The following is an 18,861-nucleotide window of genomic DNA, read 5'->3' as shown; positions in this document are numbered from 1 at the left end:
CAAATTTAATCCCATTGAGCCTGAACTAGTGACCCGTTTACAAGGCAGCGCCTTCAATTTTTCTCAAAAGACAGAAGTTTCGGTCACTATATTCACTGCTGCCTGTACGAATACTTCTCGGCTTGGGGCTGGAGAGGATAACTGTATCAAAACTGGTATGGTTCCAAGTCCAAGAAAAACTTGATGAGGTATGGACAACGAGCAAGAGCAGAGTTCATTGGAAAATAATCGGAATAGAAGGTATGGGGTTAATTGAGAGAATTGTTGTGACAAGCTGATTCCAAGAAAACTCGCAGAGGTTTAAACAACATGGTAACAATGGTCATTAAAAGTGCAAAAAGGGAGACGTTTTTGGGTTATTTAAGTAAAATTAGTCCGCCTATGCAATTTGACTTTAATCCATCCGAAAGATGGTACAAAAGGTACAGGCGGAAGAAGTGCTTAAACTCACCAAAAAGCTTTGAGTTAAGAACGAATGACAAGTAAAAGAAATTGTAATAAAAGTGAACAACAAAGAAGCTTCTAGCAGATAGATTTCAATGCGAGCATAACGATTTTATATATGGAAACAAACACTCCGTAAATTTTCTTACGGTCCGCAATATCAAGAATTCATTCAAGTTTTACATTTTTGCCGTGATGACGTTCTCGAACTTACAACGTTAGAAAATTATTAGAATTGACTATTGAAATTCTTAGTAAATGATTGCAGCTTTAGGTCGTTTAAATCGGTCGTATTTTGATGGCTGTCACATGAAAGTGTAGAGGAACTCGCTTAAGCCTTGAGACCCATCGTATAGTTGGCTCAAGTTTGCACTTCGGCTCTCTGGTAAACGATGCAAATTTTTGAGTGGTTGCGGATTCCAGGTCCGATGATGCGTTCGACAAGGGCGGGATATTGGCAAAGAAAGTTTTCAACGCTGTCCATTTCCTCTTCGTTCCTACAGCTTCGACAGAAGTCATTAGAGGGAAACCCAATACCTCTCCCAAGTACTTGGTTATGGTGCTAGCTACTGTACTAATGTAAGGTCGGTCTAAATATATAACGGACCTGGCTCTGTATTTTTTCCTACTAGGCCAGAATTGTCTAGTTACCTTATAAAGTGGGCTCAATGGTTCGTCTACTGTTGGTTTGCGCGATGTAGGCCAACCTGAACTTACTTGAGGATAATGAAATGCCCACAGACTTGGCAGAATTGACTAATTTAAGATCAGTTCTTCTTCTAGCGAGCTCATGCGCGATGCAATTTCCAGCAATTTTTCTGTGTCCAGTTACCCGGTCAATATTCGTGGTGCACCGCTTAACCAGCTCATTTAGAATAGCTCTAGAGACAGAAGAGTCCCTGGTCCACAACGCAGCTTCTTATAGCTATTAAATCAGCTTGAAATACGCTGCAGTAGTCAGGTAGACTTGGGCTCAGCTGCAGCACTTCTGAATGGATGTCACTGTCGACCCTATAATTCAGTTAGTTAAGATGGCCTGTGTCAAGGCAACGTATTAACTTTTAACCCTCCGCTGGGCACCCGAGTTTGGCCAAACTGGCTTTTTTGACTTTGGACGTGAATTTAACATATTTCTATTACAGCTAATGACTTCAGCTTCGAAGCAACTTCCTAAAATTTAATGTTCTATCGATTTAAGGATATAACCTTTTATCCTCGAACAGCGCGAAAAAAGGCCTGAACTGGTGCCGAACTGAAGGTTTTAAAAAATCTGACCAATGGAGGGTTAAATATTCCCGTCCTTTATCATTAACAACGTCCCAAGTATCGAAAATATCAGAACCATTGTTTAATTGAAAATGAGCCCAAACAATGTCTTATAGGTGCAACTTTCAGAGGCATTCGGAATCTCTCAGCGTACACCTTCATCATATCAAATTGACTAAAGAAGTAAAGCCTTTTGCTCATTTGAAGTGCCGAAATTTTTCCTATTGGAATACGCAAAAATTATCCTCATATTACCTGAACGGAATCGTTAGAATCACCTCTTTGCTGTTCTCTTTGCATTCTTTGCTCTATTCTCCCTATACACCAGCTTTTTTGCGCTGCCTATTTGTTTTGGCCTTAGTGATAATGAACAATGTAGTATTTTCTTGTTTCCCCCTTCCAATTGGAACTGTCGAATAACCTTTCGTAGTGTAATGCCATTTTTACATCGCCGTGTGTTGTGACTCGTTGCAATGTATATGCAGAGAGTGAGATATGGCCCTCTAATGACATTTAGTGGAAAATGGTCACAACTTTTTACTCTACCTAAGTAAAACGAAATAAATGAGAAGAGAACTCAATCCATACTTTCGCTTCTTCCTTTTAATTTTTTCCTTATTACTCGTTACCTACATTTTCGTCGTAATTTTTTTCACTTTAATTGCACACAATTAACCTAATTTCATTTTTCTGCCAAAATTCACCTTTACTACGGCTATGCTTATTTGGTCACCTTTTACTGCCTAATTGGCGCCTTTTATACACACCTGTGCGCACAATATTAGCAGCGCGCCGAAAGTATACTAATATTGATTTATTTTCTATTTCATTTGTATGTTACTTTTTATATTACAATAAAACCATATAACTTAAAATTGAAACTTTGTACAGAATTAAAAAAAAATCATTTTAGAAAACTTTCCAGTATTCAGATTTATAACCACTTGACTTTTGGTACAACAAAGTTTGAGTGACTCGACAACCGTGTATATTTTTTTTTTATTTTTTTTGTTTTTCGGGTGCTTTTGTGCATTTTATCCACATAAGGAAATTTTCGAGCATTGGTTGTATGCAAGAAAATACGTAACACCTTAAATAAAAAAAAAATATTAAAAGTCAACGCGAATTTGTAGGCACTTTAAACCGGCACCTTGTTGTACTAGAATTCAATGGGTTGCAAAACTGCATACCCAGAAAAATTGTTACTAAAAAGTTTGAATTCTGAGGAACATTAAAAAAAATTTTTTTTTCTTTTTTGTAATTTTGTACAAAGCTTAAAATTTTAAGTTACATTGTTTTATTGTAGTATAAAATGCGTACGCTTTTATAAAAAAAAATTGAAAAATGTCTAATATTAATTATATTATTATTTTATTAAGTAGAATATAAAAAAAATTTTAATTAAAAAAAATAGAATAGATAAATAAAAAAATAATAATAAAAAAATCAACAAAAAATTGATAATATATTAATAATAATTAATTAATAAAAAAAATTAATAATATATTAATAATAATTAATTAATAAAAAAAATTAATAAATAAATAAACAAAACAATAATACAAAAAAAAAAAATAAAAAAAAAATCTATAAGAAAAATTAAAAAAAAATCTATAAAAAAAATTAAAAAAAAAAAATCTATAAAAAAATTAAATAAAAAAAATAAACAAAAAATAAATAAATATTCAAAATTTTGCAATATACTTCGCGCTACTATTATTGTGAACACAAGTGTACATATATGGTATATACAAGTACGCTTATTTTATTTTACGAGTAGAATAGGTCATCAAATTTTATTTCGCAAGGTGTTTTGCAAGGTGCCAATTTTTCTAATTGTTTTTATTTTCCATCTTCCATTGCAGCTGGCTAGACCTGTTCCTACATCTATGGAGTTTCACCTAGACAGTGCAGAATACTGCCAAGCACAGCACAAATAAAAAGTGAGTACACTTTATACAAAAAATACATAATAAAGATTAAAAAAACTAAGAATAATTAAAAAAAATTAAGAAAAAATTTCAAAATATTAAAAAAAATAAAAAAATAATTAACAAAAAATTAAAAAAATTTTAGTATTATTTTGGCAGCATTAACTATAAATAAATATGTCTATAGTAATGTATTGCAATGCAAAAAATTGTATTAAAATCTTAATTTTCGCCAGTTAACCTATTCGGCCGTTCAATACCGATTGTCGTGTTCGGAAATAAAACTCTAATGTACAATGAATTATAAAAAAAATCAATCAATCTAAAAGAAAAGTATCATATAAAAAATCATCTCATTTTTTGTCTTTTGCCAAGGGTATGGTGAGCAAAATAATACATTTTTGCGGATTTCCTTTGATTTTTTTGGTATCCCCGATGTTTTCTGGATGGCGCTAAATTATCGATACGTTCGCGGTAAACTATTTAATAAAGCTACAAATAAATGGATTTTCTGGACACTGGGTTTTATACAACGAATTTTTTATGGTTATTCACTTACATGATAGATATTCTGCAAGGAGCCCCACATCAGACTCAGGTTCAGGTTACCGGACCACTGCAGTGTATTCCAAGCAGAGGTTGCTGCAATTGAAGAAGCAGCTGATCGACTGTTCACTTGTGTAATAACTGTCATGAAGTTAATATCTACTCCGACAGCCAAGCGGCAATCAGGGTCCTTGGCTCGATGGTGGTGCACTCAAAACTGATTGAGGAATGCCTGACATCACTTTCGATTGCATCCGAATTTTCAATATAAAGCTCATTTGGGTACCTGGTCATAGCGATGCCACAGAAAACTGCGAGGTAGATGACCTGGCTAGATAGGGGATCTGTGAGGTAGTTACGCCACGAAACGAGAGGATTGGGATCTTTCGCGTCAACTCAGCGAGTGCTGGGCAAGTACACAAACTTTTAAGGTTTCGAAATCGTTCTGGCCACAAGTGAATCGTAGGCGTTCGAGGGATCTGCTGATGTTAACAAAATCTCAGCTCTCGAATTTCGTAGGTGTCCTTACAAGGCCGTGGCCGCCGTGTGGTATACATGCCGTGAGACTCCTTTTTGCGTCAGTTGCATGGAGAATGAGGTGGAATCATCTTAGCGCCTTCTCCTTAATTGATCTGCTTTCACAGGGTTAAGATTCAAGCATCTTGACTTTCATTTCTTTACCACGCCCGCTGATATAGCAGGCATTGATATTAAAAACCTGATGAATTTTATCAGTAGTACGAAGCGGCTAACACCATTCATCGTTCGGTTATCTTCAACAAATATACAAAAGCTGGGGATTTTTTTTGTAACGCTTATATTGGAGTGCCACTTGCTCCTAGTTTTGAAACTCCTATTCCACTAAACAGAGCTTGGAATGGAGCAAAGTATGAAATTCTCCTAGCACCCAGTCAACTTAAGACCTAAAAAATATTTGTAGGATAGGCAAAGACGGGTAGACTGGGGATTAATTTTTCCTGTGCAAACTTCCCAAATTTTCTCAAGAATTTTTAGAATTTAGCATTTTGACAATGGAAAGAAAATGAAAATAACCTCAGGTATCCAACCCAAAAATGTCGGGCGAAAGTCGGACAGTGGCCTAGAAAAAGCTCTGTACTATTCTCATTCACCTAACAAAATGTACACAGAGGATCGTCCTTGATGTCTGCGGTGGCCATATACTGAATATATTAGTTGACCTTTGCACCACTTTATTGACGAAAACATTTTCATAAAAATTGTCACTTGTTTGCATATAACCCTCCGTTTGACACCTGGGTCTGGTCAGATTTTTTTGGCTTTCGACGTGAAAGAGATATCTGAACAGGACGTAAAAAGGCCAAACCTGGGTGCCCAACCGAAGGTTTTAAAAAACGATATGCAACGGAAGCTGGTACGTGAACAGTCAGTGGTTTTCTCTTCAACTGCAGATTTTTCTAGGAAAAAATTTCATCATAAAAATCAGCCATTTGATACAATACATCAAGACTTCCTAGCCGCCTTTTCTCCATGAACTAACCTCAACCCAGATATAGTGGCGCTTACTCAAAAGTGCACTTAAATCCCTAATCAAACCACTCAGCACTCCACATCAAACTGAGCTGTGATATGACTAAGTTTTGAGTACCGAAAAATAGAAGCTAAGAATGGCTAACGCGACTATAAAGTCGGAAACTATTTTGTATCGTAAATTTGTATTGACTCTGGAAACGCAAATAGCTTCATATTCTCTTGACGGATCAATGATCATGGAGAGTCTGACGAATTCCTTAAAATTGAAAGGTAAAGTCTCGGGGCATAATTTGCATTCTGGGGCAACAGACAATCGTATCCTATGCCTTCAAGACTCTCTTTTGACCGTTAAATGGTCAATGGCAATCAATTTTCTTATACCTGAAAGGGAGTTTTATTGTATAGGGAGTTATGGTAGTTCGTCTTCTGTCTCAATAGAAAGTTCTATGCGCTGGAGATCACAACAACATAGTGCATTATGACTTGTCAGGTAATCGGTGAGCATAATTATGTCATGTTTTCATGTCGTCTCTGCATCCAAAGTGTTGTGATACTTACTTTTTCATTTCCCCTTTTTCTTCGAACTTAGCAATATTTGAAATTTAATTTTATTGCCTTTTTTCCTTGGAGCTCTCGCATATTAAGACGTCTCATCCAAATTGAATAAAATATAAATTTAACACAAAGGTCTTGGCAGGCAAAAATCTATGTATCCATGTGTGCCGATTTCTGGCAAGTTAATATCAGATCTGACATCCTCAATTAAATATTAAATTTATTAAAATAATGCCTTACTTTGCACTTGTTCACGTGTCGTTATACTCGTTAAGCAGTCAACTGAGCGAAAAGCAGCAATTAAATGAAAATAATTTAACAAAAATACTATAAACTAAATTTACTTCAATCCACTATATGCAATGGCATGTGCACAAATATACCCAGCGAACACAGGAAGAAATATTCTTCAACGTTTGATAAACATTTAGTTCTCAAGTTGAGTTTCAGCCTTCCTCATCGATTGATATTAATAATTTTCTCAAGCCTTATTCATCAACTGGTGCAGGAGTAGAAAAATGCTTGAATAATCATTAAGAACTTTCTGGCAGCACTTATGTTTTCTTTGCCGTTTTATTTTATATACAAAACTTTTATTTAAAAAGTTGTATGGTATATAATTATATACTGAAAATATTTAATAAAATAAGGAATCAATTAAATTTATAAAATAAATAAAATATTTCATTTGATACCAATTGGAGAAATATCTTTGAGGTCAAGTGGTGATTTACTATTGTAGTTCCTCAACTCGATATCTTAAAAAATATCCACGTAAAAAAAATAAAACACATTTGAAGTAGAAAACGCTTTAATCAGCTTGTTGAGATGCTGCTGAGAACTAACGTTTGAGGTTTAAGAAAATTATTTGTTATCAAATGCATCTCAATTTGATATCAAACCAAAAGGTTTACTGGGTTGGTACTAACATCTGACTATCAGCCCATCTAATGCATCTAAGTAAATAAGAGCTTTGGCATCCAACAGACAATTGTTTTGGATTCAATAAGTGAGTAATGCAATGCGGGCATAAAGGGTAGGCCAACGACTTGTCTATTCTTAATAGATATGTATACTTTTTAGAATTAAAAATACTATCAGGAAATTTTCAACGAGCAAATAAAATAATAGAACTCTGATATGCCTGAATGTTTTAAATTCAACATGAATGTGTAAATATACCATATAAGGTACGGCTGCTACTGGGTGGCTATCTGGTCTAAAATTGTTTTGCGTTTCAGATGCTGAGTACTTGGTTGAAGCAACGCCAATGCTTCAGCGTTCACATGTGCACTTAAAAGTGGTCTACGAGGCATATCACACTTTTTCGCCACGATTGAGATTAAGGTTTCTCTCGTAGTATTTGAGCATTGACGCTGTTGCACAACACTATTTTTTGGAGCCGTTGGGTAAGGATAATGCATAATAACACGTCATTTTGACACAGACAACTATTGCGTTGCTTACAATAGTTCAGCGTAAAAAAATCAGCTGATTCATTTTTGATATTTAATTAACTCAGAAACTGAAAGCAAATAACCAACCATCCACTTTGATATCGGTTCTCTGCCTGAGCTTTGGCACAACTCGGAAAATGGCTGCGATTTTAAGTGAGTGAAAAAAAGTTTGTGAGTGAGCCATATTTTGGCCACATTAGAAAGCAACATTTTCGGCATCTAGGACTTGGTGAGAAAACCCATACCTAGTGCTAGAAAAACCAATGTATCTTAATCGTATGAAATCGGATGTGGGCGAGTTCTGGTTTCAGCAAAAATAGTGCGTTGTATAATTCAACCTTTTTTCAACATATCAAAGTTTCACAAATTTGAAATGGCAAAGGACAGATATTTTTCCAAATTTGCCATAAAAATCCATAATTTTCGTTGATTTTTGGTAACTTTTTCTCTAACGATGTTTCGCATTTTTTTTCGAGTAGACAAAATATGAAGAAACACCTGCAAAGCAAAAAAATAACAAAAGTCAACGAAAACATTGAGCGACTTCAAACTTGCACTTTATTATACCAAAATTTAATGGGCTATAAAACTGGGTACCCAAATTTTTACTTCTATTTTTTTCTAATAAAAAATATTGGTTTTATTATTTTTTAATAATAAATTTTTTTCTACTAAAAAAAATTTGTCTAATTTTTTTCTAATAAAAAATATTTATTTTATTTTTTTCTATTAAAAAATTTCCAAATATTTAAGAAAATGTGTCGAGTTTTTATAAATCGTTAGTTCGAAACTCGGATTCTTATGGTCTTTTTATGGAATGAATTACGTTTCTATAAAAAAATAATTGAAACGAAATAAGTAGTTCGACCAATTGACTTTACAATTCCTGGCACATTTATAATAATTTCGGGGATGTATTATAACATAGTTGCATAATCGTATCAGCCACAATATTTTCATCAAAGGAAGTAAAAACTTGCTAGTAAAACTTCTTTAAAGCATTAGCTATGTAAATGGCGTTTGGGAGATATTATTTCTTGTTTCCAAGGCGAATATATATAAGGTGATAGCCGTAGTATAAAAAAAAATGTACTTCTATTATGTTTTTGCAATTTGATGGTTTCAATGTCAAAATCAGCTGATTACATTCGACGAATTTCAATCAGAAAGTAAAGCAGATATATTTGACCTTGAAACCATCAAAGCGAGATAAAAAAATTACACTTAAAAATTACAATAAACAAATAAGTTGTAGTAATACCACCTTATACAGGGCGGGCCATATAGCGTTTGCTTTTTGAGCCACCTATTTTTTTGAGAATGGTAACACAAATGACATGGCAAATGTGTTCATAATTTACTTAAAGGTTGGACATTTACGAAATGGGACGCTATACGCTTGAACAAAATTGGGAAATATTGCAAACCTATTTCCAAAGTAGTGAGTCTTCTACTTAAACTGTGAGAAATTTGAAAATAAAAATTCCAAAAAAAAAAGATTTGCCAACAAGACAGTTTGTGGATGAATTTGTTAATCGTGTTCGTGAAAGTGGATCGTTAAGGGATAAAACAACACGTGAACGTGCTCCTACAGTGCGTACACCCGAAAACATTGCTGCTGTAGCCGAAAATGTGCGTGAACATCCAACAACCTCAACTCGTCATCGTTCTCAAGAATTGAACATTTCACGCACTTCTTTGAGGAGAATTTTGCATAAAGACCTCGGTATGAAGGCTTACAAAGTTCAATTGGTGCAAGAACTGAAGCCTAGTGACCATCCAATGCGTTACACTCGAACTTTTTGCTACCGTTTTTGAAAACCGAATAATCAGCCGAAATTCCGATATCAATTGGACGCCTCGGAGCTGTGATTTAAGCCCGTTGGACTATTTTTTGTGGGGAGTCGTTAGGGACAAATGCTATGCGAACCATCCAGAGGCGATTGATGCTTTAAAACACGAAATCGAAGTTGACATTCATGAAATTGGAGCCCAAACAATCGAAAATGTGCTTAAAAATTGGGTTGATCGAATGGCCTACTGTAAAGCCAGTCGTGGCAATCATTTGAACGATATTATTTTTCATTTATAAATGACAATGTTCAATCTTCAAAATAAAAAAAAATGTTTGAAAAATATTGATTAGTTTGTTTTTATAGCCGATTCAAAAAGCAAATTTTACATGGCCCACCCTATAATAATTCGCCTTGTTTCGCTCCTTTAACATAATACATTGAAGGAACCTTGATTTTAATTTTTTAATTAAAATTTTTTTTATTTTTTGTTATAATGTTTTTAATATTACTTTTTTATAGTATTTATTTTTTTTATATTACTTTTTTAATATTATTTTTTTTATATTAATTTTGTTTAATAATTTTTTTCTTTAAAATTTAGCTTTTTTAATTTGTGTGCACTATTTGTATACAATTTTTATTTATTAATTTTTTAAAACTATGTTTTATACAATTTTTATTTACCCTCTTTTATTTTGACTTGTTTTTTACTTATTATATTTTAAATAATTTTTAATTTTTTTTTTGTTTTTTAGTTTTTTTTTAATTATTATTTATTTTTATATATTTATTTTTATGCTCTTGTTTTTAATAATTAATTATTTTTTTATATCATTTATTTTTTTTATATTGTATATTTTTTTAAGTTTTTATTCTACATAAGCTGTTCTAGTAAAGCCACTTTATATTAATTCGCCTTAATTTGACACCTTATCATAAGTCATTGTGGGAACCTTTGTTTTTTTTATTTAAAATTTTTTTTGTCGTATAAGTTTTTCATGTTATTTTTGATATTAAAATTTTTTATTTAATTTTTTTATATTATTTTTTTTTATTCATTTTTTATACAATTTTTTATAACTTTTTTAACTATTTTTAATACTATGTTTTAATAATTTCTAAAAATTTATTTATTGATTATTTTTATACATTTATTCTTATATTATTTTTGTTTAATTAGGTATTTTTTTTTTTAATTATTTTTTTTTTGTTTGGTTCGAATTTTCATTTGTAGTGTTTTATGCATGATAATTGAACTTTTCGCCACTTTTCTTCAAAAATAGTGCAATTAGCTGTTTTTGTAATGTTAGTTGGTTCTTAGGATCTCAGGGCGTTATTTATTTTATGTGATTTAGTTAAGTTCGGTTAGTATTATATTACTATATTCCACCATTAATCGCCAATTTTACTCTTTCAATAAAGCATATTTAAAAAAAATCAATCATTGGCCTACCCTTAAAAAGATCTCAGGAAATTTTTTGGCTACCAAAAATGTTTGCCGCTCAACTGTAAATACCTTTGGGTGCATTAAATTCAAGGTGCATAAATGCAAATTGTGATTTTGAAAATTTTATTTACATGCAATTGTTATTTGTTTTGCTACATTTCACTTTTCATTACAACGTGCTCTAAAATATTTTTGGATACTTTTTCAAATAATTTTTGAAAAATTTCTAAATCGTTTTATTTCATATTTTAGTAGTTTTGCGGTATGTATTTTTACCATGTCTGCTGTTTATTGCACCATATCTTAATTTCATTTAATTGCCCAGTACCTAATGTCTGCTCTATGGTATCAATATTTTAATAGCACTTACTCGTGTCTTCGATTTATAACACTTGACCATTCATAAAAGTTTTAAATAGTTTGCCCAGAGGTCAACAAAAGTCAACTGATGCGAATATGTAAAGCGTTCACCTACGATAGGATCTGCCTCCATTTCGTTTAATATTTTTATTTGCAATTTACAAAACGCAATTTCCCACTCAAGTCTTGCGCTCTTTTTTGTTTATTACATTTAGTCTAATAAATATTTTTTGATAATCACTTTTTTTGGCAAATTGACAAATAATTGAATATTTGCCATTTGTCGCCATCGAATATTTCGCTATATTCGTGTATTTGTATGTATATAGTACATATGGTACATGCACGCACACATGCAAAACAGCAAAAGCAAATGTCGAACTCTCTAGAGTGCTGATCAACACATCAATTCGCATCAATCGTTTAGCTTCTGGTTGCTAGCCCAACTAAACCTCTAGCCAGCCCCCAGCGAAGCAGCCAGCCGAGTTTGGTTAATGGAAATTGACGCGTCGAACCAGTTGAGTTGAGCGATGGTTTTTGACAGCAGCTGTTAGACACGCGCTCATATTTTTTGATTTTGTTTTTTCGTGCTTGATTTCCGTACGTTAAAATGGGCAATTTACAATAAAATTTCAAATTTGCTGGTAATTTTGTAGCTGAAATCAATTAATTTGTAAAATGATTTTTTTTTCAAACGCTATGTTTTCGCCTATTTTTATTAATTAAGTTCATTAGGCGTGTAATATTTTGTGGACAATTAAAAAAAAAAACCAAAAATTCTTCACTGTTGAAATTTATTTTAAATTAATCGTTGAATGGAATAGTCGATGAATTTTAAATTGATTCTTGCTTTCATTGCTTTTTTGCAGTGAAATATTTGTCTGCTTTGATAATTTTTCTTAGAAAAGAATTAATTGAAAATCCCATAATTTAACTTTTGCGCCAACCAGGGGCGCTGAGAAGTATTCAAATGAATTTTCTCGAGTAACGACGGACAGCCAACTGCTTACTTACAACTCGTCAGGGTTTACTGGCGCCACCCTAGACTTTAGAATAAAGTTTAATATAAATAGAAACCATCCGCAACACCTATCGCAAATATGTATTTTTTCGTATAGTCAAGCAGCTTTGAAGTCACTTATAACTAATTCAAAAATAGGCTGATAATGCAAAAAGAACTTAATGCAGATCTCACTCTCATCTGGGTAGCTGGCCATAAGAGCATAGAACAAAATGAGAAAGTGGTAGAAGTAGGCTGTTGCCCAGGCGTGCACAAGAGGGAGATCTTCTCGCTATCCCAGAAGTAGGCCGTTTACGGATGGACTAACACGGATACCTGCAAAATACTAACTAACGTTTTTGTAGTGAAAGAAATTGCACAAAGGAAATAGACGACATGCAAATTCAAAGTCAAATCAAGATGGTTCAACTAATAAAAAGCATTGGCTGGGGTGTATCGAAAATACACCTTTTGTGCGAATCGGGTCTGGGCTTTGTCACTTTGACAATACTTCCACCACCACCACCACTACGATGGGTAGTCAATCGCTCCACATATCAAATTGATAACGAGAATGAGAGAGAGAATGGAATAGGGTCAGTGAAATACAAGGAATGCAGAGCGTAATGGATAAAGACCTCCTGGACATGCTGATGAAGCCTTCTAATATGACATGCATGATAATAAAATAAAGGCACCATATTCTAGCTTCCGACGCACAAGAGAGGAAAGTATATGGATCAAAATGGACTGAAACGTCGAATAGAGTGAAGTAAAGAATATCGATTTGCCAATTTATTGTCTTTAAAAAGAGAATCTAGGATCAAAACATACTACGGTCCCCATAAGACGGAAGTGTCACGTTAAAATGAAGAGTTTGCAGAGTAAACCGTACAAAGCTGCGTTGAACTCTTTCAATCCTTTGGAAATTTTATGGGATTTTTTTTTTAATTGGGTTCGAAATGACTGAGGCGTGCTCTAAATATAAAGCGTTTTTCCTAGTGTCAGGATTATTTAAATCTCATGCATAACGTCACATAAAGCCAAAGTTGGAATAGGCCTAAGTAATAATGAAACCAATGTGATTAACAGAGGAAAGTCCTAAGTCAAAAACAAGACCTACTTATACCCGAAAATTCATTTACAGCGGAAAGACGCACATTACACATGGTATAAGTGAAGACAATCGGATTTAGCTCTTAAGCGAAGTTCATGTGGAAATATTTACTGATATTAAGCGACAATTTGTTTCTCATACTGCATTCAAAGTAATGTCGAAATATTTGAGATCCAAGTAATTCTGATGAAAATTTTCAACTAATTTGCATGGCATGCAGAAATTTGGCATGGTAAAAATAGACAGGAATGTTAGTATGTCGGAATGAAACTCTGAGCCACTCCAGATGTGGCAACGAAAAAGTGCAACTTAATATTAGACGCCTTCGATTCGTCACTTCTCTGCTCGCTATCTCTGGACTTTGCTCACTTGACGAAAGATTTGCATGTGAAAGCAATAACAAAGTCATCGAGCACGATTCGTCGCGAGGGAGTATGGTTATGCCTTAAGAATGAAAGAAAGAAGATTGCGCCCATTAGAGAGTGCGTTATTACAAAAATAAAAAAATTACATTTTAATTAAAACAGGCTAGAAAAATGTCATGAAGAGAGAACTAAAACTCCGAGACTAAATAACAAAACAAATTCTAATTCATGTTACGAAAATTGTAATCTGGCCTTATTGGCACCATATGAGCACCAATTGTGCTCATCGTCAAATTCGCTGAGAGCAAAATAACGGTACCACGATTATTATCTCATTATTCTTTCCATCATGGTTATGCCTCATAAAACTCGTATAGTGTAATTCACTATTTTCAATGCTGCCAACTCCCGGTATTTTTTAGACCGCGCTCATACTGTGGCAATTTGATTGCTTCAACTTTCCGAATTCTTTTTTGATGCTCCCGTCGTGTTCACACACTTTGCGCAATTGATAAATTTTAGTCTACAGTCAACAAAAACATTTAGAAGAACGAGAGCACAAAGTGTGTTGGCAGAGCACGAGCGTCACAAGTAACGAATTGAAGCAACAAATGTTTCCTTATATGAACTCGGCCTTTCCAATACTCATTAAGTGTTTCCTAACAAAAGTAAGTTGTATACCAGTTTATGTTTATTTATGCCAATGACTTTATCCATTCGCCACCCTTCTATCGCTTGGTGAATCGAAGCGGCTTATTAAGTGGTCAGTTCCGACGTATGAAGTTCGATTAGAGAGGTAGGACCTTGACCAAAAAAAAAACAGGAAATATTAATGGAAACCTAACTTTTCAAGCTTCCACAAAAAAAAAAAAAAAATATTGTCTCGACAACTTCTGCAGTATTCATGAGAAAATACTCGTAGCCTAGAAGAGTACCTACCTAACATCCAATGACCGGTAGCACAAGCCACGACCTGGAAATGTTCTCTCTTGAGAGGTTGAGCAATTCTTCTGGCCTTTTCTTTTCTATTTGTGGCCAAATTGGGCTGGTTGTAACACAAGTATTTTCTTCTTTCCATATGACCTATTGGTTTTCGTCAGAGTACTATTTTGTCTATCTTTAATTTGCATGTTGCCATAGGAATTCCAATTCCTAGTACCCTTTCTGGCTGGCTCATCGGTCTTGCAATTTTCTTCAATACCCCGCAACCCATATAAGACTGAATTTGAAGGCGAGGCTAACATCATTTAGAGCTGTCAGGCATTCCTGAGTAACCTTTGATCTTAGTTTAACTGCCTCCATTAATTTGATGGTCGCTTGGCTATCCGAGAAGATATTAATCGTAGTCAGTGGGGAGTTTAGATATAGGGCTATAGTTTCTTACATCGTTTATAGTACTAGATTTGAGAATTCTGCTAGTTCCTAATACTAGACCAATACCCACTTCTATAATATACAGAGGTGAGATACCTGAACCATTTTTCTGAAATCTGGGAAGCTGTGTATTTCGCATACGATATGAAAATGTTTTTTCTGAACTAATTATGTGGGAGCGCCAAAGCTTCGCTGTCTCATTATACATAAAATCATACATAAATATTGTATTTATATGGCTCATGTGCGCTAGTGGACAGGAACTATCAACGCTAAATGTAAGATAGCGAAATTGTAGGAAAAATCGCTAATGAAATGCGCATTGGGAGATTACTTGAAAGAAATCGTGAGCTTAAAAATAGATGCGCAAAAAATTAAGCGAAAACTAAAAAAAGAACAGCAGCAACTCAAAGGAAATCAAATAAAACATATTAGTAAGAAAGCAGTCAAAAGACAGACAGAGGTAGCTCTGAACTACATACTTTTCTACTAGTTTGCATATCAGCTGAAGTAGTTCGTCCTTTAACTTTTTTCAATGCAAGCCGCTAGGATTTTTAACCTGACAAAAATGTCAATTATCAGCCTGCAAGTATGCATCAACATCATGACAGTTAATGTACAACTCAGCCGCTGCGTCAGCAGGAAAGCTGCTAACCAACTAGTAACTAGTGACATCACTAGTCTTATACCACTCGAGGAACTAGTCCAATTTGTGACGAAAATCACCAGTTTCGGACTAGTTAAAATAAAAATTGATGATTGAACTTTTAGAAAATATTTTACTATGAAATAAAAAACAACACAATTTTTTTGTTATCTTCAAACTTCTTACTCGACTTGAAATATTTAATTTTTTTTTGTTTTTTGATTTTTTATTTATCACATATTTCATTTATTTTCTAAACTAAAAGCAGCAAAAATAATTGAATACTATTTATTTTGCATCCAACTCTAATTGCTCAATTTGGAACTAGTACGATACTAGTTACTTTTGAACTAGTATGCATTTTTCCATTATCATATATTTCATTTATTTTCCAAAATAAAAGCAACAAACATAATAGAATACTATTTATTTAACAGCCACCTCTAATTGCCCATTTTGTGACTAGTACGATACTAGTTATTTTTGAACTAGTACGCATTTTCCCATGAAATACCTCTTCACCTACTAGAATTTGTGCTGCGAAGTGTAACTTTTCACCGCACATACTTATACACATTTGTATGAAAGTCTGCACACCTACTACAAAAAATTGTTTATTGCTCGGGATGGCACCAGAATCAAATTGAGCTGAAAACAAAGGCAGCTAAGAGCCAAGACATCGCAAAACGTGTGACAAGACATGAATGACAAAATTAACTTAAATATATTTTTATTTCATACTATTTATGTCGACTCATATCCTTGCCAAAAACATGCCAAATCACTTCATTTTACAGCGCTTCGCAAAGTCGTAAATTTTGTGGCACAAAGTGCAATTTAATATTGCTTCAATTAATATTCTTAAATTTTCATAATTTTTCAGAATTTTCACTTTTCGCCAGTCTTGTGTACCGTAGCGTAGCATTTGAACAAAATTTATTATGCACTATTTAAGGCTGAAATTTATTTACACTAAAAACTATTCATTAGAAATTTCGTTCGACGGACAGTGGAAGCGTTTGTGATAATCTATTTTCATTTACATAATGCATTTTATTGTTTTTTTTTTGGTTTTTTTTTTGGTTTTTTTTTTACTGTTTTGTCTTTGTTTTTTTTTTTTGTTTCTATATAAATGGAAAGGCTTTCGTTTTATTTCGCTCATACTATTGTGTGTATTATAATTTTAATGAATATTTCAGCGCATGCAATTCTTCAAAAGGGGAATAACTCAATTGACACATTGCTATAAAATTACAGTTTATTATTGTTATTGCAATTTATGGCGGTATATTCGGCGCTGGCCTGCAAGAAAATTCTTTAATAGGTGCATACAAAACACTTTTTGCTAGAACGGTTTTATACGTTTTAGGCAAAGTGCAAATTGCTTCGTACAAACAATTTAAATTACTCTTCTTGACTAATTTAAAGTGAAGATGGTTTTCGTCATTCAGCATTTAAACAAAAATTTAAATTGCCTGTTAATAATCTCAAGCACTAAACATTTAATTCTTAATCTATGCAGAGGCATTTAAAAAAAGTTGTTGAAATGTTTATTTAAATGTTTTATTATCTTAATAAACTGCTTTGTTCCAGAAGTCGTTAATTGAGGTGTTCGTCTGAAATTTAATTTTTTGATTTTATTTAAGTTTTTCGTAAATTTGCCTGCTTCTAAATGATATATGCATTTACTACATAGCAACAGGCTAATCACCTTCCCTGTCAGAAATCAAATAGATTAACGAAATTAACTCAAGACAAGTCTTATCAAAATTCTATGCTCCCGAGAGAAGTGACGAGAAAAAAATGTGCGTAGTAAAGGCACTAAGCAGTCAAATTAATAGTATCGCAGCTAGAGTAAAGCCAAAACGGTAAATACCAGGTGTGGCTATGAAATAACTAAAGGGTTTTCCAATAACAAGTGTATGGATTGCGCTATCGAGAGATGATTAACGATTTTTTATGGCCGGAATTGGATGGTATTGATCTGGACAACGTTTATTTTCAACAAGACAGCGCTACGTGCCACACAATCAACGAAACCATTGATCTTTTACGGGAAATGTTTCCGGACCGCCTTATTTCTCGAAGAGGTGATCACAATTGGCCACCAATATCTTGTGATTCAACACCTTTTGACTTTTTTCTTTGGGGCCAACAGCCCAGTGTCGATTCAAGACCTCAAAGATGGAATTCGTGAGGCTATCGAGGTCATAGGGCAGCCACTTGCAATTCGGTTATGGAAAATTTCATGAAAAGGACATTGTCCTGTAAGCGTGATCGTGGTGGTCATTTGCGTGATGTTATTTTCCACTATTAACGGCATACCTTCCTCTTTATAATGAAACAAACATCCGATCATTTATATTAAAAAATAGCATTTTTCTTTGAATATCAAAATAACACCGCTTATTGGAAAACCCTGTAGAATGATAATCTGAAATATTTTATCTTAATTTTAAATATATTTTATAAGGTTAATTTTTTCGCGTTGTTACGATCAGAAATTTTTCGGGATACCGAAATTGAGGCGTTCATTATTTTGCAATAACTTATCTCAAAATAATTGCATCAATAATTCCTGGGTTTTTGAGACTCTAACATACCGAAGTCTCGGGATCCAACATACATGCACCTCTTTTTACACGATAGATATGTTCCCAAAAAATTCGTGTAAAAAGGAAATTATGAGTACTTGCTACCTTTTGCATAATAAAATGCCTCTTAGACTTAAAATAAATAAATTCAACGATGGAGAGAATTACTTTTCTCTCTCACGAACTCTAACTTTTCCGTTTTCTCTCTCACAAACTCGAATAGTCGTTGTATACGTGGGTTACGCTTGTTCAGGCTTACCACTTTGGTTTAATTGTGAGAAACTGGGTTGTTGTTGTTGTTGTTGTAGCAGCAATACTAAGCCCTGTCAGTGTAATGTATATCACCGGTCGTCTTCGTCTAACTCATGTAAAGGTAGGCCCAGGAAACTTGCTCTTTCGACAGGTTGGGTCCAGAGGGAGAGGGAGGGCCATGTGAAAAGGTGCTTAGTGT

General features: G+C 33.6%; 1 protein-coding gene across 1 annotated transcript in view; it reads left to right on the top strand.

Annotated features, from left to right (window-relative positions):
• The window catches only part of LOC129249048 (uncharacterized), a 47,095-nt gene that overhangs the window by 24,713 nt on the left and 3,521 nt on the right, over positions 1 to 18,861 (top strand). The window contains exon 2 of the mRNA XM_054888671.1: positions 3,576 to 3,653. The gene's annotated coding sequence lies outside the window, so the exon portion shown is untranslated. The remainder of the gene's footprint in view (positions 1 to 3,575; positions 3,654 to 18,861) is intronic.

This window comes from Anastrepha obliqua, chromosome 5 (genome assembly GCF_027943255.1).
Source record: "Anastrepha obliqua isolate idAnaObli1 chromosome 5, idAnaObli1_1.0, whole genome shotgun sequence".
In the NCBI taxonomy this organism is placed as follows: domain Eukaryota; kingdom Metazoa; phylum Arthropoda; class Insecta; order Diptera; family Tephritidae; genus Anastrepha; species Anastrepha obliqua.
This window is presented reverse-complemented; position numbering and strand designations above follow the sequence as displayed.